We start from the raw sequence: 25,709 nt of genomic DNA on the forward strand, positions 1-25,709 counted from the left end.
AAGAGCAGTGGAAAAAAAAAAAATATGCTACATATGGGGCCAGCAAAACCTAAACTATTAATATATCAAGCCCTTTATGGTAAGTTTCTTGGCACCTGATTTGCTGTGCCCTATATGTTTGCATTAAATAAAAAGATGCCCTTAAAATGAGTTTGGTTTTATTTTCCCCTGACTTATTATTATTATTTTTAACATTTATTTATTTTTGAGAGACAGAGTGTGAGCGAGGGAGGCACAGAGAGAGGGAGACACAGAAACCGAAGCAGGCTCCAGGCTCCGAGCTGTCAGCATAGAGCTCAACGTGGGGCTTGAACCCACCAACCATGAGATCATGACCTGAGCTGAAGTCAGATGCTCAACCGACTGAGCCACCCAGGTACCCCTCCCCTGACATATTAATTCAGTGTTTCCCAAACATCAAGCATTTGCATACCACCCTGACAATTTTTGCTAAATTGTTGGAGCACTTGTATCATTATTCACTTAATGTATAACATCACTTGAACTCACTTTTTTTTTTTTTTTGGTTAAAAAACTTCCACCTAGTCCTAAGCAATACTATGAGTACTCAGCAACACCATATCTGTGAAATAACTTTGATGTGTTAAGTCACATTTTCCTAATACCTATTAAAATAATTTCACTATTTGAAAAAGAGTCCCTCTTAAAAGAGGAACTTAAAATCATCTTGCTTTTCACCCTACGGAAAATTCTCTGTTGTTTTCTACCTGGCTGAAGCATTTCATCATGTATCTTTATGCCCTCCTTTTAAGTATGTTGGGGGTAGGCATAATTTTGCCCATTTCACAGAGGAGGTAACTTGAGCCAGAGAGACTTACCCACCATCAGAGTGAGTCAGAGGCAAATCTGGAAATAGAAACCAGGTCACCTGGCTTCCAGCCACTTCTACCAACACACGTGATGGGACACCTGACCTCTTGCCCCCGCTCTAATGGGTGTGGGGGAAGTTTGCATTGTAGCAATGGGGTCAGCTGCCTCCTCCGTGGTACATATGCACCTCATTTGCCCAAGGCTATGGCCGTAGACATCTAGGGGTCCTCCCATAGAGCTAAGCTCAGCTTGACTAATGGAGGTGATAAGAAAGTATCCCTTCCACAGCCCTCCAGGAGGGGAGAGGCAATGGTCTTACAGGAGCTGATCAGAGTCAGAGAGTGCTCCCAAGGTACATCGTTAAGTGAGAGAAAAGAAACGGCAGAACAGTATACAAAGTCTATATGCATTTGTGTAAAAACAAGAAAGGAAATAAAAGCATTGAGATATTTACTGGTGTAAATTTACTGGCATAGCCTATCCTGGAGAGCCTACCCAAGAAAGCGGGAGCACGAACTACCTTCGAGAAGGAGAACTGGGTAGCTGGGGACACAGGCAGGGAAGGAGGCTTCTGAGAAAGAGCTATTCCTTCTGCACCTTTTGTCTTTTGGATCATGTTGATGTTTAATCTATTCATTTATTTGGTCCGTAGACATTTATTCATCCCCTACTGTGTGCTCAGCACTGTTCTAGGCACCGAGCGTGCAGCAATAAACAACCAGTAAAGAAATAAATCAATCCCTGCCTGTGTATAGCCTACATGCCCACAGGGGACAGAACCGGAAAATTATAAAGAGCAATTGCATTTGCAAATTTATGCTGATTACAGTTAGGTAAAAAAAAAAATCTGTATAGCAGCCATTAGATACACAGAGATGAAAAGGTTTTGTAATACCAAGTATCAGGCAGGCTTTGGGGAAAGCACACCTTTACATGCCGATGGGGTGGGAGTTGGGGTAGTCATTCAGAGAGTAGCCGGCAGTCATTATTATGTTTATAATGTGGCAGCTGGGACCCTATGGCTCTACTCTGTGCATGCAGGCGTGCGTGTTTGCATGTGTGGGTCCACGTGTGTGTGCCTGTATGCACTGTAAGGATGGTGGTTACAACACTGTAATATCCCCAAACGGGGAAACAACCTCACAGGCCAAGGGAAAGGCAGCTGGGGGTGGGTGGGGTGCAGACTACTCCACCACAGGGGCCGTCAGGCGTGTGGCGGGGATCTGGCTACGGGGAACAGGTGACCTAGCGCAGTCCCGACAGGTGTGTTTCCAGTGAGCCAAGGGGGGTTAGAACTCTGGGGCAGCTGGACACCCCCCACTCCAGGGAAGCCAAAAGCCACCTTGTCCCTTCAGTGCATAATTCAAATATGCTCATTCTCTGTCCACTGTGACGTGAGGAAGGCCGGTAATCACAGGTTAGAAGAGATTTAACGTACATTCCACCCCCAAATGCTGAGAATATACGGATGGCAAGGTCATGCTGAGGTCACCTCTGTGTTCTTTGTGGTGGGGTGATGGAGTGGAAACTCTCCTCTTCCTCTATGGTGGCCATGCTCCTGCATGGAGATGTCCTTTGGGGTCACTGCCCTACCTTGTGGGGGTGGCGTCTGGGGTGGCGTGGGGGCATGTTGGTGGGGGTCCCATAGTTTCACTCTGTGGTGGGGTGATGGTGGGGCCAGTCCCACTCCACGGCAGGGGGCACCCTCAAAGGGCAATGCATTCCCGTCCACAGCACAGACAAGCACACCCCACAGCCCGGGGCGGGCCAGCAAACACTGGATGTTAAGGACCCAGAAGTGGCTTATGTTCCCATCAGGGGGCAGATGGTGTAGGATTTGGGAGTCAGACCCCAGTTAGGGCCCAGTTCTGCTGTTTCCTCAAGGGAGGGGCTCAATCCATGACAATAATAGGTTGGCCCTCCAACTCTTAATTTTCTCATCTGTAAAATGGGGATAACAGTACCTGCACCTACTAGGTTGTTGTCAGTATTCAATGAGATAATGCATGGGGAGCACTTTGCACAGTGGCTGTCACATAGTAAGTCTTGAAAAACGTAGCTACTATTATTATTATTATCATTATCATTATTATTTTAAGGAGCAGAATTATTCAAAATGACTGTGGGTATTCACCCTGGGTTCCTGGGACTGTCATTCGTGGAGAAAAAACCCACTGTCATTTGTGGAGAAGTGGTGCCCAGACTACTTCTTGTGGGACTATGTCCTTCTTTGGCAGGGAAATCCTGTGGTCCCCAGATCTCTTCTGGTCCCCAAGGTCCCCAACGGCTGGCAACTGGTTTTCCAGACAACTTCCGTAAACAGCTGTACCTAAACCCAGCCTGTCCAGCACCAGCAGCCACACACATAGCCACTGACGAGACCATGATCCACAGGGGGTTGGGGGTGCCTCCCCTGGAATGGAGCCCTCACCACCTCAGCATGTGCCCCGGCCCCAGCATGGCTCCCTGCAGGATGACGGGGAGCCTTGGAGATCAGAAACATCTCTGTGCTGCTGACTTTGGCCCCTTGCTCACCCCAGACCCCATGGTGGTATGGATTCACCCCACCCCTCTGCATGGCTGGTGCCTTAAGGATGCAGGCGGAAAAGCCACACTCAGACCTGGAATACAGAACCCCTTCCTCCCATGCTAATTCTAAGCAATCTTTGGGAAAGAAGTGTTGTGGGTTCCCTGTGGGAGGCTGGCTGCATCAAGCTGGGGGGACAGGGGACTCCACCCTGTGTACTCTCCTCCTCATACCTTCTTTAAAACCCTGGAACATCCTGGGGATGACTCAGGGGCCAGCACTCTCCCTTTGTCCCCAAGCAAGATGAAACCACCTTTCCTGAAGAGACCAATTAGGACATGAACTTTGTGATCTGGGGTGTTGGGAAAGGAGAGAAGCCTATTGTTGGCCAGTGTTGGAGGAACTGAACACAGCCCGGGAGCGCTCAAAACAGAGCAATGATGCTCACAGAAGCCAGCGTCGGGGGGCGTGGGGGGCAAAGAGTGCGGGGCAAGGGCCTGCCACCATCTTCACACTAGCCCTCTGCCAGCCTCCATCCCGTCCACCTGCCAGCTAGAAGTGGCCTTGCTGTGCCAGTCTGGCTGGTCCTCATATGAAAGATGAGTAATGGTGCCAGATAAGGGCTCAGAGCCGCTGCTGCTGAAGAACGCTGGCCACACCTTGCAGGGAGCATGCGCCAGGGTCCTTGGAAAACCTGGTCTGGTCTCCAGACGTGAAGCCATAACTGAGGCCCTCCCCTCCCCTGCAGCCATCTGCATGGCAGCCTGGAGCACCAGAGACCCCACTGCTAAGAGCTTGCACACCATACACCCTTGCTCCTCAGGCACTACACAACAAGCAAGTTACAGCATCCGAAGAAAGAGGCACTTGGGAGGAAATGTACAGGGATGGCTCAGGACACGGGTGCAGGGGCCAAGCTTTGGGTTTGAATCCAGCTGTGCTGTGCAACCTTGGGCAAGCTACATGGTGTGTCTGTGCCTCTATTTCCTCCCCTGAATACTGGGGACAATATGACACCTACCCCCGAGGGTACTTAGAACAATACCTGGTTAACAGCAACTTGTGAGTAGCACCAGCTCTTAGGAGCCTTTATTCTTTCCAGGGCCTATGATTGCTTTCCAGATACAAAAAGAAAATGGCAGCCATTAAATATATGCATGCAATGTGATGCTGACAAGATAAATGCTACTCCATGTTTAGGCGGTGATATGCAAGTGATATGGGAACTCACTTTTTTGCTGGTGAGAGTTTTAAAGGTCACAGAGGAAAATGACCACAAGGACCAGGAACCTCAGTCTGTACTGTCCTTGAACTTCAGTACATCCTGTGGGCACAGAACTGGGGACCTTCTTCCTGGTGACCATCCATCACCCACTTCCCAAGAGTCACCTTTACCAGCTTCAGCCAGGAACTTAGAGTCAAAAGACTAGAACCATTCTTTTTTTTTTTTTAAAGACTCCCACATATATAAATAGAATCGTCAATAATGGTCAGGAGACCCCTGGGACCCCTTCACATGCAAAGTCTAAAGAAAATCTCAAACACACAGATCCAGTTAAAAATCTCACTTCAAAAATAAATGCTTGGGGCACCTGAGTGGCTCAGTCAGTTAAGTTTCTGACTTCAGCTCAGGTCATGATCTCACAGCTTGTGAGTTTAAGCCCCATGTTGGGCTCTGTGCTGACAGCTCAGAGCCTACTTTGGACTCTGTGTGTGTGTGTCTCTCTCTCTCTATTCCCCTCCCCGGTTTCATGTTCTCTCTTTCTCTTTCAAAAATAAGTGAACATTAAAAAAAAAAGTAATAATACACGCTTGACTTAGGGCTCAGATGGCAAAGCCATCGCCCCACAATTCAGAGGCATTTACCATGATGTTGCAGGACAGGACTTCCATGTTCAAAAGTGACCAGACAGGACCAGCTGCAGGTTTTAGGAGCTCAGATGTTGTGTCTGTGCTCAAGGTTTGTTTCCAGTACCTTCCAGGTTCTAGATCCAGCTTACACTGGAGGGGGGAAGAAGCTCTGAAAAGCTGCGTCTGAAGACGGAAGCCTCTGGTAGCAAAGGCAGGACAAGAACTTGACCTAAAGATGGTTGGCTGGCTTTCTGAACCGGGGGGGTGGGGTGGGAGCTACCTACACAAGGGCCGACACTGAGCGCTGCCTTCATGATGTGGACTGCGTCCGGGCACCCATCTTTCTTTATGTTGACTCACTCTTGTTTTTACTTAAATACCTACTTTAGCTTCGTCCTAAGCCAGAGTGTCCACAAAATCACAGGTTCACTGTCACTAATTATATATGTTTTCGAATACACCTCAACATAAATAATTACCGATGAGATCAAAGACGTCGGTCTGCACACCATCTAAAAACCATCTCCACATGTCCCCTCGTACAGGGAGACACATTCAGCAAGGATCCTCCCTTGCCTCATAAACTCGCCAGATTAGATAAAATACCTCACCATTTTCAACGGTAGGTGTTGTTACAAAACCCGTTCTGTTGGTTTCTCCACTACCAGGCCCAGGATTATATCGGCCTCCAGCCCAGGAGAAGCTTGACATATGACCTGCCATCCAGACGGAAGACGGCAAGCTCTGTGACATTAGATGTGCCTTGAGCTGCCAGAAAAAAACCCCTTTCTTTTATAATGGGCATTTATTTATTTAAATTTAAAGTTAAAAAATGTTTATTTATGTTTTTAGTATTTATTTTTGACAGAGAGAGAGAGAGAGAGGGAGAGAGAGAACGAGTGGGGGAGGGGCAGAGAGGCAGAGAGACACAGAATCCAAAGCAGGCTCCAGGCTCTGAGCTGTCGGCACAGACATACTTAAACTCACCAACTGTGAGATCATGACCTGGGCTGACGTCAGATGCTCAACCATCTGAGCCACCCAGGTGCCCCTTGAATGGCCTTTTAAAAGAGACACAGGCAGTCATCTGGCCTTTGGCTAATATGTTAAACCTTGGAGGACCTGAGTGCTCCCGGGTTGTCATTTCCTTGTTCATCTGGTGACCTAGAACCACAGGTGGGTTTGAAAGGGGACTACCCTTCCTGACAACAAAATCTCCAAGGCCTGGCTTCTCTGCATGAACACAGATGCGCACAGCAAGAAAATCTAAATGTACAATGGAGTGGAAGGATGGAACAGACTACCATCTAGGCATCCAATGAAAGGCTGGAGAGCCGTTAAGAAGGATGGTTAATTATTTCTGTTTAAAACAAAGTATGGACGGGGCGCCTGGGTGGCGCAGTCGGTTGAGCGTCCGACTTCAGCCAGGTCACGATCTCGCGGTCCGTGAGTTCGAGCCCCGCGTCGGGCTCTGGGCTGATGGCTCGGAGCCTGGAGCCTGTTTCCGATTCTGTGTCTCCCTCTCTCTCTGCCCCTCCCCCGTTCATGCTCTGTCTCTCTCTATCCCAAAATAAATAAACGTTGAAAAAAAAATAAAACAAACTATGGACTTATAAATAACTATGTGCATAGGGAAAAAAAAAAAGTTTGGATGAGATTAACCAGAATGTTTATAATGGTTACGTTTGGGTGGAAGGATCTTGGGTTATTAAAAAAAAGTTAAAAAATGTTTTTAGTCTGTGTAACTTTTTTACAGTGAACACATATGGCTTGTATAATGAATGAGAAAATGATTTTTTACAGCAACACAGGAAAAAGCTTATGAGAGGATGTCACTTGACAAAAACGATATGCTAACTACAGAGCTTTCTCAACGTAACGATGGGGGTTATGTCCTGATAAACTTGTGGCAAGTTGAAAATATTCTAAATCAAACAGGTATTTAATACACCTGACCTACTGAACATTGCAGCTCTGCTTAGCCTGCCTTAAAGCTCCTTGGAACACTGACATTAGCCCACAATTTAGCAAAATCATCTGACACAGAGCCTGTTTTATAATTAAGTGGGGAATAGCTCATGTAACTAATTGAATATTGTATTGAGCATGAAAAGCAGACTGGTCGTATGGGTATAGCATGGTATCGGTGGTTTATTCTTGAGATTGTGTGGTTAGAACCACTGTGCAGCATCATGAGAGAGGATTGTATCACCAGACTGGGGAAAAGATTCCAATTCAAAATTCCAAATGTGGTTTCTACTGAATGTGTATCGCTGTAGCACCATTGTACAGGTGAAAAATTGTAAGCCGGACCATGTGTATGTGGAAAAATGGATTGTCAGGAAAAGTGGTGGTTAGGGCAGTGGGAATTATGAAAGATCTTTTTTTTTTTTTTAAATGTAGGCTTCTAGAATGTAGACAGAACTCTGGGAGACGGGTAGCGGGGATTCTGGATTGGTTGGGATGAAGGATCTACTATTTGGCAGAATGTAAGCTTTCTAGAGAAGGTCAGGTTGGATGTACACTTCAGCTTACATTCTAATATTCATAACTGCTTTCCAAAAATTTGTTACTTTTATAGTTAAAAAAAATTTTTTTACACTTATTTTTGATAGAGACAGAGCACAAGTGGGGGAGGGGCAGAGAGAGAAGGAGACACAGAATCTGAAGCAGACTCCAGGCTCTGAGCTGTCAGCACACAGCCCAATATGGGGCTTGAACTCCTGAACCGTGAGATCATGACCTGAACCGAAGTCAGACGCTTAACCGACTGAGCCACCCAGGCGTCCCTATAGTTTTTTGGTTTTTTTAATTTAAAAAAAAAATTTTTTTTTTCAACATTTATTTATTTTTGGGACAGAGAGAGACAGAGCATGCACGGGGGAGGTGCAGAGAGAGGGAGACACAGAATCGGAAACAGGCTCCAGGCTCTGAGCCATCAGCCCAGAGCCCGACGCGGGGCTCGAACTCACGGACCGCGAGATCGTGACCTGGCTGAAGTCGGACGCTTAACCGACTGCGCCACCCAGGCGCCCCTTGTTTGTTTTTTTTTAATTCAAGAATATTGAATAAACCCCCAAAGGGAGGGCTGCTCTATCAACTAGGAAAATCTGCCTGGGGTCTCTGGCAGCCTGACAATTTCTTCCACAATTTATGCAGGAGGACCTTGCCTTTCCTCTTGGGAAAGGGGTGAGCCAAAGATGGATTTTAGAGGAGGAGGCAGACTCAGAACTGCATTTCCTGGATGGCTCCTGTCTTTCAAACTCTTGTTGACAGAGTCTTCATGCTGTGTTTGCTTTCCTTACTGCTGAGGGCTCGGCTATACCAGGCTTTATCCTGTACGATCACAATTACATGAGAAAACACCTCGCTCACCAGGCCCACTGCCAGGATCCATGTCACCTCGTTCTAAGGGGCAGATGACTTGGGGTGCCAATGGTGAGGACACGAGCCCACGGCCCCGCCCCTACACAGCCATGCAAGTGGCCACTTGCCCAGGGTGGGTGGTGGGTGTTGGCAGCTGGCAGGAAAGAATGTGGTCAGTTTCAAGTGCTCCCTACTTCTCTCCCTGCCAAGGCTGGAGGCAACTTGGAGTGGGCAGTCCCCACCCAGCCCGGAGCAGGGGGGGGGGGGGGGGGTTGGTTATTCTACTGGGAATAAAATGCAGTGTTCCCAACTAGAGTCCGAAAAGTAAGGTCAACCTGATGGTATTTTGAGGCTCACGTGGAAGGCCCAGCTCTCCTCTCTCTGTTTCCCATTGAGACACACAAATTATTCTATTATTATCAAGATGGTGAGCTTTGGAGTGAGCCCGCCTTGGACTTGAATGACGTCTTGGACCCACCCTATCCCCTCTGAGCCTCTGTTGCCTCATCTGTAAATGCATCCAATAGTAGCACTTTCTTCCCTGGGCTTTTGTTTTCAGTGACCATCACGAGATAATGCTTGTAAAGCACTTGGGGAAGGTGTTGCCTAAATGTTGGCTATTATTTAGGGGAAAGAAAGGTGGAAACATGGGGGTGGCTGCTAAGGTTACATTCTTATCTACAAGGCTGCTTTAGAAAGGACAGGTGCTAGAAGGGGAGTTTCCCAGCTTGGTAGATGAATGATTCCGTTTGGGGACTGCACTTCCCGGAGGCTCAGCTTGCCTGTGTCACATGCCTGTGGGAAACTTTCCTCGGCTCCCAGTGTCTGCAGACTGAAGACCAGACCCTCCGCTCTGCTGGCTTTGATGATGCCTCACAATGTGCCCCCAAACTACACATCTTTTTATTCTCCTTGCTTTCCTTCAAAAATGGGGTAGCGGTGAAGAGCCTGGATTCAAATCCCAGCTCTGTCACATTCTCACTGTGTGACCGTGTAGAATTGACCCATCCTCTCTGTGCCCTGATTTTCCCATCTGTAAAACAAGTGGGAAATAGCACCTACGTCACTGGGTTGGTGTGGAGGCTAAATTGTAAATATGAAGAAGCGCTTTGCAAAGTGTCTGGCATGTGAAGAGGGATGAGTGTCTGTGAGCGATTTCTCTTGTGCTTCTCAGACCCATGTCCAGTAGGACCGCTCGCTGAATGCCACAGATACTCCCGATCTTCCCACCAGCATACTTCTATTCATGCTGCTTCTGCCCTGGACTGCCTTTCCCCCAGGCCCAGCTCCCATGCCACCTCTCCCAAGAAGCGTCCTGTTCCCAAGGATTGGAAATCATCTTCCCTCCTCCTCAACCCCATAATATTTTCTGTGGACCAGCCCCTCCTATTATATTTGGTTCCACCCCCCTCCTATCATGGCTATTCATACCCCTCTCTAATCTATCCTACTGGGTGGGGAGGTCCCTAGACAGATTTCCCCATGAGCTTGGAACTTTGCATACAGTAGGTGCTCAAAAAATGTGTCTGGACTTCAGGGCTGGGAGGCAGGGTTGACTTTCAGCTGCTCTCCTCAGGTAGGGTTGCGAGGGTTGTTTATGGCAGGAGACCTTTCCGAATGGAAGGTGGCTTTCACCCAGACATTCTAAATATCATCACTGCTTGTATGGGAGGGGTGAGGCAGGAAATTCTTGGTCTCCCTCCATCTACCTGCCACATGGAGTTATGTTATGGGCTGAGTGTGGAGATATGGTCTCTAGAGAGGTGATGAGTTAAAAGAAGCCAGTAGGGTGGGCCCTAAGCTGATCTGACCGGCCTCCTTTTTGGAGAGGCCCAAAGAAACACCGGGACACCCCAAGAGGTTTTCTTGGACACCCCAAGAAACACCGGGGCTGTGTGCTCCCAGAGGAAAGACCACATGAGGACACAGAGGGAAGCACGTCATCTGCAAGCCAAGGCTTCTGGGAAGCCAACTCGGCCGCCACCTTGATCTTGGACTTCCAGTCTCCAAAACCGGGAGAAAGTAATTTTTTATTCTTTAAGCCAGACTGTCTGTGCTATTTTGTCATAGCAGCTCCAGCAGACCGATAAGCGCTGCGAAAAGAGAAGTAACCAGTAGGCACGACAGTGTGTAGGGTGAGGAGTGAGAAGGGTACTGGCAGACCCCCTCCTGAACCTGGGACTGGGGATGAGTGGGTCAGTAAATCCACCCCACTGCCCCTGAGTAGAAATAATTTAGACTTAGGGGTGAATTTAGTCTTTTCTTCCCTAACCAAGGGATGCTTTAGAAACCCTTCTTTCCAGGTTAAGGGCAATAGGTGGAACTAGGGTATCTTAAACTCTTTTTTTTTTTTTCTTAATTAGGCAAAGAACAAGTTGAGTGTCCAGCACTTTGGCGAAAAGACCTTGTAGTATTCCTTCTACCAGCCTAGCAATGGCTTCCTGTCCCACTTACTGTGTGGCCTCAAGCACCAGTAAGCCTGGCCCCTGCCCACTCCAGGCTCACCTCCTACCCTTCTCTCCTGTCCTCGCTTCTGCCCCTCCAATATGCTAGGGTCTTCCAACCTCAGGGCCTTTGCACTTGCTGCTCCTGCTGAGTGGAACAGGAAAGCTGGCTGTGCATCGGTCACTCGGCAAGCTCTTTAGAAGACATGCGTGCCAGGACCTCACACACAGTGACTCTGGCTCTGCAGGTGGAGGCAGCGTCTAGCATCTGTACATTTTTTAAAAATTTCCACACAGAGTCTGATACACAGGCAGAGTTGAAAACCATTACTCTAGATCTACCTTCATGGGGCTAGCTTCTCCTCTGAAGCCTCAGCTCCAATGCCGCCTCTCAGAGGTGACCTGACCCCCAAGTCCCCAGAGTGCTCGAGCCCATGGCCCTATTACTTTCTCCATAGAACCTAACACCCTGGGAGACTATCTAATCTATTCATGTGCTTCCTGTCTGTCTCCAACCACTGGAGTTTTAAACTCCCTGCAGGTGTACCCTGGGCCTCTCTCATTTCCAGCTCCACCCCAGTAGCACAGCTGCCCTGTTCGGGACAGTAGCCACGACCACACAGGGCAGCTAGCGGGTGCTGGAAAACCCCACTGGTCCAACTGAGATGTGCTCTCCGTGTGAAACACAATTCGGATTTCAAAGAAATCATGCGAAAAACAGAGACATAAAATATGAATATTTTTCAGGATGAAGAGAGTTCTTGAGATTGGTTGCACAATGTGAATGTACTTAACACATCACTGTAACATACATTTGATAATGGTTAAGATGGGGGGCACCTGGGTGGTTCAGTTAGTTAAACATCCAACTCTTGACTTCAGCTCAGGTCATGATTTCATGGTTCGTGAGTTCGAGCCCCGCACTGGGCTCTGTGCTGGCACTGCAGAGCCTGCTTGGGATTCTCTCTCTCCCCTTCTCTCTTTCCCCCACTCACACTCTCTCTGTCTCAAAATAAATACATAAAAACTGAAAAAATAATGGTTAAGATAGTATATTTCATGTTTTTACCACAATTAAACATTTTTTTTAATGTTTATTTATTTATTTTGAGAGAGAGAGAGAGTGCAAATGGGGGAGGGAGAGAGGGAGAGAGACAATCCCAAGCAGGCTCTGTGCTGTCAGCATAGAGCCGGACACAGGGCTTGATCCCACGAACTGTGAGATCATGATCTGAGGAGATACCAAGAGTCAGATACCCAACCGACTGAGCCACCCAGGTGCCCCCTGCAATCAAAAATTTTAGGGGCACCTGAGTGGCTCAGTCGGTTGAGCATCTGACCTTGGCTCAGGCTGATCTCACAGTTTGTGAGTTCAAGTCCCACATCGGGCTCGCTGGCTGTCAGTGCAGAGCCTGCTTCAGATCCTCTGTCCCTCTCTCTCTACCCCTCCCCTGCTTGCCCTCTCTCAAAAATAAATAAAACATTAAAATAATAATAAAAATTTTAAAAATCTCATTAACAATTCTTGATACAGATGAAATGTTGATGTTGATAATACTTTGGATATATGGGCTTGATAAAATATATTATTAAAATTAATTTCGGGGCACCTGGGTGGCTCAGTCGGTTAAGCGTCCGACTTCAGCTCAGGTCACGATCTCACGGTCCGCGAGTTCGAGCCCCACGTCGGACTCTGGGCTGATGGCTCAGAGCCTGGAGCCTGCTTCCGATTCTGTGTCTCCCTCTCTCTCTGCCCCTCCCCCGTTCATGCTCTGTCTCTCTCTGTCTCAAAAATAAATAAACGTTAAAAACAATTTTTTAATTAATTTCAACTGTGTCTTTTTTTTTTGAAAAAAAAAACAGCTGTCAGAAAATTTTAAGTTGCTTATGTGGCTCAGATTTGTGGCTTGTATTATTTAAACTGGTCAGCGCTGACCTCGAACCATAGCTGGCACACAGCAGGCACTTAAATATGAGTTGAATACAAAAATGAATACAGTTACTGCCAAATAGGTGCTTTCTCTGAGCACAAGCAAGCCATTCTGTCTGGCAGACGGCAGGAAAGTGGGAGGGAGAATGCGGCAGAGCAGTTTACATAACTAAATAATCATAACTAACATCGACTATTATGCTGATAATAGCAGCCGCTGTGTGTTGAGCACCTAACATGTGCCGGGACGGTCATGACACTTTTTATGCACATCATCTCATTTGATCCTCGAGTCCATCCTGTACCCGTTCGTTGCACAGCCAACTGCCCAAGGTCACCCAGCTAGTGAGTGGAGGGCTAGGGTTTGCACAAGGGCTCTCCAAGCCCCCCCAATGCACCTGCCCACTGTAGCGGCCACTCTGGGTATGATCCCGTCCAGGGGGACTGGAAGGCACCGCCTGGGGCTGACAGTGGGCAGGGGTTTCCGGCTTCTGGGGGCAAAGAGCTCTTGTGAGTCAGTGAATCCCTGCTCTCAAGGGTCCAGGAAGCAAGTTAAATAATTCATAATCTCTGATCTTCTTAAGCTCACCCATCCAGATCTGGCTGCCAGCCCTCTCAAGTTCAAGGACTTCAGGGAACTGGCCCTGGACTGGGTGGTCATTCTTGTTCAAGGCAGTTGTGGCTGATGGCGCTAGGCCCAGCCTGACCAGAGAGAGGGCCCTGCCCATGTCCCCAAAGCTGTAACAGCCACAGCCTGTGGTGACAGGCCTGGGCCCACCTAATACCCCATATCTGGGGTTTGAGTCTGTTTGAGCAGGGCCCCCCTGTGGTATCTAATGGGAGACCTCCCTAGGGGTGGCCTTTATTGTAAGATGCACAGATCAGAACTCTTTGGAATGGGGAAGAGGTTTACAACACATGGACAGAAAGTTCTCCCATCTCCAGGGCCCCACTAGGGCTTTAAGTTTTTTTTAGTTTATTTATTTTTGAAAGAGAGAGAGAGAGAGAGAGAGAGAGAGAGAGAGCAAGAGAGCAGGGGAGAGGCAAAGAGAGAATCTCAAGCAGGCTTCACACTGTCAGTACAGAGTCCAATGTGGGGCTTGAACCCATGAACCGTGAGATCATGACCTGAGCCTAAATCATGAGTCGGACGCTTAACTGACTGAGCCACCCAGGTGCCCCTCTGGGCCCCCACTATGTGTTTAAATCGTGAGTTTGAACTTGAGGAAGCTGCTTGGGTCTTCTCAAAGAGACGACCAAAACAGTCAGCAAAGACCTCATTCCCTGGGCAACAGCTGAGTGTCAAGGAGTCTGACCTCAGAAAGAACAAACATGGGGCCATCTGAGGAACCTCAGAGCACCCTCACCCCAGGTGAGAGCCAATGGGTCAAGCCCACAGTGCATAGCCAAGAACGATGGCTCCTAAAGTCTGGTCCCAGAACAGTGGCAGCATCGCCTGGGAACTAGTTAGTAAATCCTCAGATCTCCTGAATCAGAAACTCTGGGTTTGAACAGCCATTCCCCCCCCGCCCGCCCCCAGCCTACAGGAGACTCTGTGCCATGCTAATGTTTGACAATGAGGCTTTCAGCCTACTACTCAAAAAGTACAGCACTGGGACCAAGCAGACCACCATCCTCTTGCATGTTGTTCGAGACACAACATTCCGGCCCCACTTGCCCTACTTGCCAAGACCCCAGGGCACGTGTGTGCATGTTGAAATTTGAGGTGCACTGGCCTAGAGTTCCCTACCATTAAGTCAAGGAGTCTCAGGGGTGCTTGGGTGGCCCAGTTGGTTAAGCGTCTAACTTCAGCTCAGGTCATGATCTCACAGTTCGTGAGTTCGAGCCCCACGTCTAGCTCTGTGCTGACAGCTCAGAGCCTGGAGCCTGCTTCGGATTCTGTCTCCCTCTCTCTCTCTGCCCTTCCTCTGCTCATGCTCTCTCTCTCTCTCAAAAATAAAGAAACATTAAGAAAAATTAAAAACAAAAAAGTCAAGGAGTCTCATACTCAAATGCTTTCAGGAGCCAAGCAGGGGATGCACAAAAAAATGAAGCCAAAGCATATCCAGCTGATTATCACCACTGGGAAACGTACGCTCGGGAGGACCAGAACTTCCAATTTTCCAAGAGAATCTGGAAACCCAGAGGCCAAAGTGAAATTCCCTAATTTAAAAACTACTGCGTGGGTCACACAAAATAAGACCTGTGCCAGCTTGCAAACGTGCTCATAGCCCTCGGGGCCGGAAAAGTGTCTTATGCTCTGGGCAAGCTTTCTGAGCTTGGGACAGCCCTCCCAGGCATGGCAAGAGGCATGGGACTCCAGAAGGGCTGGGACACAGGTTCTCAAACTTGGCTACATCATAGAATCACCTGTAGATCTTTGAAAAACACTGATGCCTGACTCCCACCACCAGAGAGCCCCATCTACCTGGTCTGGGGCATGACCTGAGCGCTTTTCAAAAGTTCCTCAGGTAATTCCAACGTGCAGCAGAGTCTGGGAACCACCAGGCTACAGCAGGAGTCTGCAAACGTTTTCAGTAAAGGGCCAGACAGCACTAGTTTAAGCTGTGCGGGTCACATAGTCTGTCACAGTTACCCAATCTGCCACAGTAGCGAGTGCAAAAGCAGCCATAGTTAACAGGAAGTGTTTTTTGACAATACTTTATGAACTCCCCATTTTCAATTTCATTTAATTTGCACGTTAATGGAAGATTATTTTTCTCTTGTTTTTTTTTCAGCCATGGAAAAAAACCATTCTTAGTTCACAGGCTGAGAATCAACAGGTGGTGGGGTGAGCTTGGCCTTGGGGCCAGAGTTGGCTGACCCCTGAGCCGGAGGAATGAATTGAGGGCATGGAAGCCGGGACTGCAGGCCTTCTCCTTCCCGGTATTTGCCCACACAATCTCCCCTACACGATCTCTGCAACCTTAGTAGCACTTGATTATGAAAAGGTTGTGTTGACAAGGCCCGGTCAAGTATTGGCTTGATCTGGCTCTGGGCCACAGACTTCAGATTGGGCCCCCAATCCTTCAACACCCTGGCAGGATTTCAGGGAGCTGCCTTCCAATGGGCGACTCTGAACCTCCCCTCCCCCCGTGCTGGCGACGTCATTAAGCTTTAATATGTAGTGACCATTTAACTACACGGCAGGCGCTGTGCTTAGGGCTTTACCAGCACCATCTTGTGTCCTTTTCACATATTCACCTGTGTTATTATATAACCATTTTTTGGGATGGGGAGACTGAGGCACAGAGAAGTCAGATGATTTGCCCAAAGTCACACAGTGAGAGCAGTAGAGCACAACTGAACCCCTGTCTGACTCCAGAGCCTGTTTTCATAACCACTTTGTTTTATCACCTCTCGATAATCTACGTTAAGGACAATCAATAATCCATCACCATCACCAGTCACCACAATGCCAGACACAGCCTTCTCAAGGACAAGCCTCAGGCAGCAAACCTGGTCTCTCTGTATCTCAACTGGCATCTAGACACCATTCAATCTTCTCTGCCTTGAATTGCAGCCAGACCTGGGGCACCCAAGATAGATGCTGCACTCTCTCCAGGAACAAGGAGGCTCACAGAACTGCCTCATACAGCTGTGCAGGTATATACTGCACAACTCTAGGTGGCACCATTCACAATGCAGTCTATGTGAAGGACAGCCCTGGAGTTGTGCAGCACACAACCCACATAGCGGTTCATAGCAGCCTCGGAGGCTGGAGGTGAAATGCTCGTGATTGCTTGGCATAGGATTGACCTTGGATGCTCACTATGACTGTTATTTGGAAATAGATCATCAAAAAAGGGAGAAAGGCCCAGTAGGATATGCCACGATGGATGGTGGGGGCGAGGCTGGCAGCTTTGGGGAAGCCTTGGAGTCAGAAGCAGGCTGGCTCCTCTTGGGACCTTCCCCATCCTCCTCCAGTCCTGCCTCAAGTTGCCCTAAGCTGGCCCTCCAGTGCCCGTTCTCACGCTGGGCAGCACCTGGCCCTCAACGTCCAGGGCTGCTGGGAACTCCCAACCAATCACTCAGGCCCTCCCCTTACCAGTGTTTCCCTGTGTTTGCTTTGCTTTTATGATTTGAGCCAGGCCCTGTGCCAAGGGTTGCCTGCACCAGCTCTCGTGACCCTCATCACAACCCTGAGAGGCAGGAACCGACCGAGATCATCCCCGTTTTACAGACAAGGACTCTGAGGTTCAGAGAGGTTAGATCTCATGCACCAAGTCACATAACTGCAAAGTGTCAGAACTAGGAATCAAATTTGGGTCTTTCAGACTCTAGAGTGCAAACTCTTTTTTTTTTTTTTTAATGTTTTTTTACATTTATTTATTTTCGAGAGACAGAGCACAAGTCGGAGAGGGGCAGAGAGAGGAGACACAGAATCCGAAGCAGGCTCCAGGCTCTGAGCTGTCAGCACAGAGCCCAACGCGGGGCTCAAACTCACAAACTGTGAGATCGTGACCTGAGCCAAAGTCTGACGCTTAACCGACTGAGCCACACAGGCGCCCAAGAATGCAAACTCTTAACAATCTTTCTGGGGGATGGATGTGGTGTGTCTTCTGGGTCTGATGCTCTACGTGCATATTGGGCCTTGGGTCTGGGAAGCCATGTGGGTGACCATGACATTCATTGCTGCTGGTGATGATGGGGATGAAGGTGATGATGATGGGGATAGTGATAACAATGACAGGCGTGAATATGATGATATATATACCTACTGGATGGGGTTACTGTGCAGATTCAAGGAACTAAGTCAGGCCAAATGTATCTCACTGCGCCTGTCCTCCGTCAGCATTCTGTAAGTGCTGGGTCAACTGGGCTTCCCGTGCCCTGGACCTCCAAAGTGGGTTCCACTGCATTCGAGTTTATTGAGTGAACACCTTCCTCCTCCAACACTAGGTGAAAGGCAAGAATCAAAGACAAGGAAGGGATAAAGGGGGTAACATTCTTTTCCCTTGGCCCCTCCTTTTTCCAACTAAGTCTCCATTTCCTGCCACCCTCTGAAATCCAGCTTGGGGTACTGGGCCTTGGGCCCAACCTCTGGAACCGAGTCGTTGGGAGGCAGGCCCAGCCTCTGTGTGCTTCGTGGGTCCCTGGGTGGCCATCTGGCAGGAAGAAGCCAGGGCTCCGGGGAAATTTAGAGGCTAAGAATCTGGTGCCCAGGAAGGTGATGCGCAGTTACCCCAAGAGTCATAGCCACACGCAAGCTGGGCTCTGGGCTGCCCCTCTCTGTTGGGGGAGATTCGAATCTTAACCCACACAGTGACCCAGGGTAGTTCCTGGGAAGCAAACAGCTGAAACCTTACACTGTGGGTAAGCCAAGGGTTTCGAGAACTCTGTCACAGAGTAAAAATTTCCACTCCTCTTCCGCACCCACTTCTCAAATAACACCTGGAAGCCGAGGACAGGCAGGATAGGGAGAGCAAAGTGGGCTCTGTGGTCAGATTGCTTGCTTGGGTTTGAATCCCAGCCCCACCATTTATTTACTAGTGCTGTGTGACCTTGGGCAAGTTACTTAACCTCTCTGAGCCTGTTTTTTTTTTTCTTACCAGCAAAATCTAGATAATTACACCGCGTTTTGCTGGATTGTTGGAAAGATACAATGAGATCGTGCACTGAGAGAGCTTGGTTTCTCCAGGGGTCAAATGGGGAGGATATTTGTACCCTTCTTTTATGATGCATGAGCCCGGCATGTAGGACATGCTTGAAAGACACTGCCTATTTTTATTATTATCACTGTAGGGGAGAAAGCCACATGGACCTCAGCAGCATTTACTTGACGAACTGAATCACATGGGAAAGAGAAACTGAAGTCAGTTCATCTCTGTGAGTGAGGCAAGCAAAACAAGATGGTTCCCAGATGGAGCGGTCACACCTCGAGTGAGTGACAAGCTTTGGGGAGCTGTCTGACCGTGGAGAGGGGTCACAGGCTGGGGTTTTTAGCCAACTAAAAGATGCAATGAGAACTCCGCCCCACCCATCCAGCCAAGGGTGGGCCCCAGTGGGAATTCAGGAGTCAGAAATGAGGCTGGAGAGGGGGTCTCAGGGTAGGGGGGCCGAGGAGTCTCCTGGGGGCTGGGAGACATGGCTTGCTCACCACTGTATCTCCAGTGCCTGGCCCGTGGCTGCAGTGGCAAAGCAGAGAACAAAACAGACACGACCTAACCCTCTAGAAGTTTAAATCCCTGCAAACTCATGTTGTAGCATTTCAGGAAGCACTCCCTACATGCTAGGAAATGTTCTCGTTCCCCTTGCCCCCCGACTGCCACCCTTCTCCAGGCTCTGCCTTCTGCAAGTGTGTTGCACGGAGACCCACTCACTGGGGCCATCATCCTGTGACTGGGTCACCACCCGTGTCACCTAGTGTCAGAGGGGGCAGACTGGCTCCCACTACTACAAGCCTGCAAGTTGTAACCAGCCCGTCGTCTGTTCTCCACTTGAACATCACTCCTCCCTGGACACACACAGGCCCAGATTCTGATGTTTCAACTTTCACTGAGTTCTACAGGTGAAGGTGTTCCTGGCCTTTCAGAGGCTCGGGGGCCTCTCCTCCCACGGCCCCACCCACCTTCCTTCTCAAAGCCCAGCAAGAATGGTGCAGCCTTTCTGGAGTCAATTGGAGCAGTGAGAAGGGTGGGGCCAGTGACTGAGGGGCCTGTGGCTCTAAGCTAAGGTGCTGTGCACTTAGCTAGCTGAGAGCCCCTGGGGCGGGGCGGGAGGTGCTGTGGTCCCCAGTCCACACGCCAGCACCGGGGCTCAGAGGGTAAGTATCAAGCCCAAGGTCACACAGAGCTGAGCTGCAATGCCAGCCAGTCTGACTCCCAAACTCAATGGTTACACAAACTGCCTCTCCAGGACTCTGGGTAAATCTTGGTGAGAATGCTTTAAGGACAGGGAATCGTCTCCTCAAGCGGCCTGTGGGAAACCAGGACTCCCCTGGACCAGCACATGGCCCCTCCTTTCACTAGGGAGCACCTCCCACGTGCCCAGCACACCTCTAAACAGTTCACAACCCCTCCCCCATCCCTAAGACCTTCAAAGGTGGCCTTCACGTCCACAGGCACAGACCCCGAAGGTTCTTCCTAGTCTCTCTCACCAACCAGACTCAACATCCAGCCCCCATCCAACTCCTCATTGCGGCACAAGCCACAGAGGACGATCAAAGGTGATCCTCCCTGGGGTGGGAGGTGGTGCCTTTCAACCAGGAAAATCAACAAAGTCCACACACAGCCATGAGTGAGAGAGCCACGGTGGAATTTCAGGAATCAGCCTGCAGAGGGCGGGGGAGCTTGTTTGGGGAGGCCACGCAGCCCCTGCTTGAGGTCTTCCCTGGAGCCCTGGAGCCAGATCGGAGCAGCTCCTGAAGGAGGGTGTTCCAGACTTCCCAGATCTTAGCCTTCCTTCCAGACCTTGGCTCAGGGACGAGCTCCACGGCATATCAGGAGGAAGCAAGGCTTGCTTCGTCCCAGAGGTCTGCAAGGAAAGGGACACCAGTGGCCCCAGACTCCCCAGCCCCCGCAATCCTCAAGACATTCCCTGTCAGGGAGGCAGTGTGGAGGAGGAGAAAGTTGGGACTGGATTCAAGTTCTGTTGTTATCACTGTGTGGCCTGAACCTCTACAAATTCCTGAACCTCTCTGAGCCTCAGTCTCTTACGGCCTCGCCCCTCATTTGCTGGGCATTCCCCACCTCCCAGCAAAACCCCCAGGTTTGCTCTGGGTTCAGCTCAGCCCCATGACTGTATCTTGGCTAGGACCCCATTTCCTTAGTGTAAAAAACAAATTCCTCACTTAAAAACAAAAATGCTAAGATTTCCAGGCTTGTTTCAAGTTAATTTACTTATTTAACAAACGTTTATTTAGGACTTACTGTGTGCCAGGTGCTGTTCTAAGCACTTGACACATTTAATCTTCATAACATCCCTACTGAGGTGAGAGTTATTATCATCTCCAGTTGACAGATGAGAAAACTGAAGCACAGAGAGGTTAAGTAACTTGCCTGAGGTCACACAGCAGGTAAGTACAGAGCCAGGATTCCGATCTCTCCGGGTTAGCAGACCCAGGTTAGGAGTCACTGCATCTTTTGTATGTTCCCACCAGCTAAGATTTCTTCTGACTTTATATTTTGTCATTTAAATTATGGAAACACATACTTTTTTAACTTTGCAAATACAAAGTGAAATTAAAATACAGATGATGCTTTTATAAGCTCCCTAGACACCATCCCCATCTGAACCTGCTGGTCTTCATATGTGGTCCAGTAGCTGACTGTAGCCTCCCCATTCTCCTAGTTCTGACTTCCTATGATAGTCCCAAAGATGCAGAGCAAGCGCTTATCTCATCCTTTAAAAAATGTTTTTTTAAATGTTTATTTTTGAGAGAGAGAGAGAGAGAGAGACAGAGCGTGAGCAGGGGAGGGGCAGAGAGAGAGGGAGACACAGAATCCGAAGCAGGCTCCAGGCTCTGAGCTGTCAGCGCAGAGCACTGATGCGGGATCAGGGACTGTAAGATCATGACCTGAGGCTAAGTCAGGCGCTTAACCAACTAAGCCACCCAGGCGCCCCTCATCCTTTTATAAAGGGACTCTATGCACACAGATGGTAGAATACTACACACTGTTCTATTCCCTGTAATTTTCTTTTAACAATACATCTGGGAGATGGTTCCACATCCATTCATAAAGAGCTACTGCTTTCTTTTTAGTGACTGCATCATATTCTCCTGTGTGGCCAATTCCCACAAGTAACAGTACTTGGCTCCTTTCTGACGGGTGTTTACTTTGCAATTGTTTGCTCTTACACACAATGATGACTATCTTTGTTGTGTCCAATGCAAAGATATCCACTGGGTAAATCCCTGCAGGTGAAATTGCAGAGCCATGGGTATGGGCCTCTTGAATATCGGCAGTTTTCCTAACTACCCCCCACTGAGGGGTACCTGTGCTCCTGCCCGCAGGGTTTGAGAGTACTGGTTTCCCCCACCCCATGTCCAGCACTGAGTGTTACCCAGCCATCTGGCAGGTGGGAAACAGAATTGGTGTGGTTTGGCCGTGCGATTCTTTTTTGAAGAATGGTTGAGCACCTTTTTGTCTGTTTGAATTTATGCTTCTTTTTATGTACTTCTATTTAGCCAAATCACATCCTTTACTTTCTTCTTCTTTTTTTCTTTTTTGGATGGGGTGCTTGGTCTTTGATTTGTGAGCGCTCTTTATCCATGTAGTTAACTCTTTGTCATAGAAGTGACAAATATTTTTACTAGTTTGACATGCCCGGGCTTATGGGTACTTTTGGTTTTGGTCATGCAAGAAATAGTAAATTTTATGAAGGCAGGCCTAGAAACTTTGATCTTTAAGGCAAGGCCATGTTTCCACCCATTAGTACTGCCTCCCACTCTTTTTCTTTTTTTTTTGTCAGCGCAGAGCCCAACATGGGGCTCGATCCCACAAACCACAAGACCGTGACCTGAGCTGAGACCAAGAGTTGGATGCCCAGCCAACTGAGCCACCCAGGCACCCCAACTGTTGCTCAGAGCTTCCAAGAGGACGTGTAGAGGGTGCCTACTTCTCAACTGGAGGTTCTCTGCAGTACGCTCCTGTCCCCAGCCTGGACTTCCTTCCTCATCACATGACCTGGAACCTCCTTAATGTTTTTTTGTGCAGAGTCTTGGGATCATTCTCCACCATTCAGGACTTGTGCCTGGACACATGTTCTCACGGGAGCTCCGGGGAAAGGGACAGCCCACAAGAGCCCCCAGGCACAGAAGGGTCTCTAATAACAGGTTTTTTATGGGGAGGGGGTGGGTCCTCAGCTGCCTGGGGCATCCCTCACTTTCAGCATCTCTGAAATTCAAATCTCGCTCCAGACCCTCAAGGTGGGCAGAGGCTGCAAGACTAGAAAGCACAGCAAGTTCTAAAGAATAAAAAGCCCAGGAGGGGCGCCTGGGTGACTCAGTCAGTTAAGCGTCTGACTCTTGATTTCGGCTCAGGTCATATCTCACAATTCATGAGATCTAGCCCCGAGTTGGGCTCGATGTTGACAGCACAGAGTCTGCTGGGATTCTCTCTCATCCTCTCTCTCTCTCTGCCCCTCCCCATCTATGTGCCCTCTTTCTCTCTCAAAAAACAACAACAACAAAAAAAAAAACCCAAAATCCGCGAACTCCACTAAGCCCCTCAGCAACTGTCCAGCGTGGAGGGAAACTTGCCTTTGTCTTAGGACATACCCTCCATCTTTGGCCTTTGCTGAGAACATTCTCACCGTCTAGTGGGAGGTGGGTGCAGGTGGCTGGAGGGGTCTCATTTGAAGTTTCTCTTTAGGCCAGTGACCCTGAAATCTTTCAGCACATGGAACCACCTCTGCAGGGTTTATTAAAATACAGGTTTCTGGGCCCCACCCCCAGTCTCTGATTCAGTAGGTCTAGGGTGGGTCTGAGAATCTGCACTTCCAATCAGCTCCCAGCTGAGTCCAATGCCAATGCTCCTGGTCCACGGACCACACTTTGAGACCTGCTGGCCCTTCGTTCCCTGGGCTCCCCCATCTGGTATGAGTGAGGTGCAGAGAGGGCTGGACACACACAGGCTTTGTTCCAATGGAAATCACAGCAGCAACCGCTCCATGCCAGGTCCCATGCTGAGGTGTGTGCATTTTCTGATCTTATCTTCACAACCAACACCGCAGTAGGTTTTACTAGTATTACCTCTGCTTTATGATGAGAAACAAGGCTCAGAGAGGGTGCCCAGGGCTTTAGAATCAAACAGATCTGGGGTCAGATCCCAGCTCTGCCACTGACCCACTGTGCAAGCTCGTGGGCAAGGGCTTACCCTCCCTGAACCTCTGACTCATCAGTAAATGGGGATCACAGATGTGATTCCCAAGGGCACTATGAGGCAATTATAAGAGCACCTGCACATAGTAGGTATGCAAAAAATGTTCATCCTCCTTCCTGTCATAAGCCCCATCATGATCTCAAGGTCCTTTTCTTATTACTTACTTACTTATTTATTTATAGAGCGTGCCCTCACGTGCACACAAGTGGGAGAAGAGCAGAGGGAGAGGGAAGGAGAGAATCCCAAATGGGCTACAGGCCCAGTGAGGAGCCCAACATGGGGTTCGATTCCATGACTGTGAGATCACAACCTGAACCGAAATTAAGAGTCAGACACTTAACCAACTGAGCCACCCAGGCGCCCCTCAAGGTCCTTTTCTGTCTCCTCTGTATGGCAGTGCTTTTCTCACTCCACTGCTCCAGAGAAACTCCTATTTATCCTTCAAAACCCACCTTAGAATCCCCTCCTCTTTGTATCTGTCCCCGAAATGTTGTCCTCTCCCAGTTTTTGGAAAGAAAAAAAAATCTAGGATGATAGCATCTGGTTTGAAAAAGGAGTTCAAAGCATTACTTTCCTTCCTTTCTTCCTCCTTCACTTGTGTTTCCACAGCGTTTATATCAAGCACAATTTGGAGTACAAATGATGCTCTCCCAGGGACCAGGTGGCTAATGTCACCATTATCAGCATCAGCAACACTTAGATAGTATGCACCATGCCCCAGACACTGTTTTAAGAGGCTTAGGTTCTTGACTCATTCAAAACCTAAAATAACCTTGTGAGGCAAGTGCTACTTATTATCACACAATTAATTTGTGGCAGAGATGGGATGTAAAAGCTGGCTGTGAGTTTATGTTACTAAGTTTTGTGTTATGTGGTCATTATGAAGGAGGCCAGGTGGGGACTGTGGCACCTTGGAAGGTGCCCATCTCATCTAAGGGGGCAGCCAAATGTTGGGCCCAGAGTTGTCTGTTTCTCTGATTTCTCAAGAGGATCCAGAGATACAGATTTTTATGTGACATCTCCCACTTTTTAACATTTGAGAGTCATCTAAAATACAAGAAGGAGGGTGGGCCTCACAAAAGCTGCCCATGGGCCTCCTTTGCAACTTCTGTCTCTTGTATCTCCAAGGTGGGGACCTTGGCTCACTTCATTGCTGCACCTTAGCTCACCAGGTGTGCAGTTCACCTGTTGCAGATGCCATGAGGCTTCTGGACTCCTCTGAGCTGAGCTTGGCGCTCAGTAGCCAGGAATCTCATCCTCCAGCCCACTCAGCACTCAGGATTCTCCAGTCTGGATTTGGGGTGTGGACAAATGATGGACCCAATGGTGACTCTGGGTGTCACCTCCACCCAGGGGCCATCTCCGGGTCTCTCCCTGTCCCACACAAGACTTCCTACTTAGGGCTGACAAGGCTCTGAGTATTTTGTTTCATCACCCCACGAACGCACTCCATAGTTTTGGGAGGTTGCCATTATCCTCACCCCCATGGTACAGATGAGAAAGCTATGGCTCACACAGGGGAAGGGACTTGTCCCAGCCAGGAAGCGGTGGACCTAGAATGGTAATGCAAGCACCACCCCATTCCAGCTTCTCCCCAGATGGCTGTTCACAGGCATTCCACCAAACTATGGATGGTCTTGGCACACATTCCAACACAAGCGCACTCTCATCCCACAGACCAGACCCGGAAGGAAAGTTTGTGTGACACAAATAGGACCTTGGACACTCCCATCTACTAGCCATCTTTCCTAACTACCTGTCTCCTACTGGAAGGTGGGGGCGGCACTGGGGGCATCTGGAGAGAATCCCTGGAGGCCGACCCTTTTGGGAACTCTGCCCACTGGTGCCTGGACAGGCAGAGCTTGTGGCCTGGCTCAATCCCAGGCTTTTGGGCTCAGCAGAGATCACAGCGAGAGAGGGTGTCGTGTTCGTGT

At 49.0% G+C, this 25,709-nt stretch overlaps 1 protein-coding gene across 1 annotated transcript in view; it reads right to left on the bottom strand.

Moving 5' to 3' along the window:
* The window catches only part of SCNN1B (sodium channel epithelial 1 subunit beta), a 60,987-nt gene that overhangs the window by 33,505 nt on the left and 1,773 nt on the right, over positions 1–25,709 (bottom strand). The window lies entirely within an intron of this gene.

Source organism: Felis catus, chromosome E3, assembly GCF_018350175.1.
Source record: "Felis catus isolate Fca126 chromosome E3, F.catus_Fca126_mat1.0, whole genome shotgun sequence".
Taxonomy (NCBI): domain Eukaryota; kingdom Metazoa; phylum Chordata; class Mammalia; order Carnivora; family Felidae; genus Felis; species Felis catus.